The sequence below is a fragment of the Oryzias melastigma genome, linkage group LG4 (genome assembly GCF_002922805.2).
Source record: "Oryzias melastigma strain HK-1 linkage group LG4, ASM292280v2, whole genome shotgun sequence".
NCBI classification, from domain to species: Eukaryota; Metazoa; Chordata; class Actinopteri; order Beloniformes; family Adrianichthyidae; genus Oryzias; species Oryzias melastigma.
The window spans coordinates 27,496,445-27,498,746 of record NC_050515.1 but is presented as its reverse complement, the minus strand read 5'-3'; positions in this window follow the sequence as shown (position 1 = coordinate 27,498,746).

Below are 2,302 nucleotides of genomic sequence, written 5' to 3'. Positions count from 1 at the left end.
CCAAAATTCAAAACTGTACAAAACCAATCAATAAAGAGTTTTATTCACAATAACGTTAAGAAAGACAAAAGAGTCTCAGCTTTGAGGATTAAAACTGGTTTCTTGTCAGTAATGATCTGCTCTGTGTTAGAGAAGATTCTGCAGGTTGGTAATGGAGTTCTAGAGAATGATTCCTGCAGATTCTCTTCTGTCATATTATCGATAAAAGTCAAAAGGTTCTTTACTAATGATCTCATCTTCTTTACGTTTTGCGTTTATGTCTCTGTCCCAGCTGCGCTGCTGCACGTGTAAGCACCCCCCAACACACACATGCGCTTCTGCGTGCGCACTCAGCTTTCTGTCTCTCTTTCTCTCCTTTTTTTTTCATCCCCATTATAGTCCCCCTACAACAATTTGTTTTATTTTCTTTAAATGTTCCCAGTGGGGTTTTAATTAGAACTGAAGTTTTTAACTAAAATTCCACATCCTAAATGTCTTAAAAAAACATTTTTGCTGTTGATCTGAAGCCTTCTTTAAAAAAACTTCCTCTGTGTGGGCGTGGCTTATGATGGTGAACTGTGTAACCCCGCCCCTTATCCCCCCCAGACATGCTAGTGAGACAGACTTTAATAAGACCATGAAAAAATGAAACTAAAATAAAACATGATCATTTAGGCTGCATTGCAGCAGCAGCAGCACTAGCTGGAGCTCAGAGCTGATTTCATGCTAGCACATGCTGATTGTTGAATTAACCTGAACAAGAAATCTAATGAAATGCCAGAATACAGAAAGGGTCTAATCGCGCGTCATTTTGAAAATAACGGTATGTGACAAACATTTTCAAATTAGGTTGATTGCTCTGATCTTTATATCACTGGAAGGGGCTGAAAGAGACCATTCCAATGGTTCCAATGATCGTTAAGATCGCTCAAAGAATAAGAAAGTTATGGCACGTTAAGTGATCAAAAGTAGGGTATCATTTTATTCCTGGATATTTATCTGACGGAAACAAAGATTAGAGTCTTTAAATTGTCGTAACTTCCTCATTATTTGTCCAATCCAGGAAAGGGGGGTATCGTTGGAAACTTAATCAAGCGAACTACAGTAATTCAATCACAAATTTGGTATTAAATCAATATTAATTTCCATATTATCAAATCATACAGAAATCTGCTCCTGTATGCCTGTAGACATCGCTTGCAGCCAAACAGCTTGCTAGATTCGGTCTCGTGACCTCATGTTCCAGCGTTCAATTGTTGGACACGGAGGCTTGCGAATTAAATTAATTATTTTTTTCTCATGAAATTTACAGAAGAACACTTCAACAGTAATCGACTAGTCGCAAATTTAGACGACAACTAACTGTTTTTAAAAGCTGATGAGTAGTTTTGTGAACTGCAATTTTCATCCGGAAAATTTCCTAGCTTGTACTGCACGGATTAAAAACATTCCAGAAGCAGAAAAAATTCTGGACTATAATATAAGTAGATGTGCTTCCATATATAATTAGATGAGCGATCTAGTTCTGCTCGTTCTAAGAATGAGAGAACGCTGCAGGCTTGCGCGCAGGCCGAACAGCAGGTCTGGCAGAAATTTCCGGTGCCGAAGCTGCATGTACACACGTACCTACTTCACTGCATGACGGGGAGCGGACATGAATTTCAATCACTAAATAATAAAAGCTAACATCAGTCTGACCTTTCAGTGAATTACAATCCTTTACAGCACAGAAGTGGGACGTTTTATTATCCTCTCCGTCCTCTACAGCTACATCGGGTTAGCTAGCTACTGTGACATAAGAAAGTTTCAGGAATTCAAACAGAGATTTTCTCGAACACTTTGAGTGACAGCGACTTAAAAGAAGAAATACTCGAAAATACAAACACAAAATGATTTCTTATTATATTTTTTTCTTTAAGAAGAAAAATGCCACACATACATGTTAAAAACTAAAAAAAATGATTTTCATTGGAGGGGGACTTTAAATTAATAAATTTAAATAGAATACAATTATGATGTGGCATTCCATTTGCACACACATCTTAAACAAGAAAAAATATATATAACCAACTATGGACATAGACATTGATCCAGGTGTCAATTTTTTGAAAAACCACTGCAGTTATTTTACAGAAGACAAATACAACACGAACTCTCCTAACCACGAACTCTCAATCATACATTCTATCACCAAGCCATTGAAGAATATTTGCATCAAACCTTTCAAAATACTCGCAATATCAGAAACCTGGCTGAAACCAGAAAAGGGCTTACAATTCCAAATCAAAGACTATAATTTTCATTTTGTGAAGAGGAATAATAA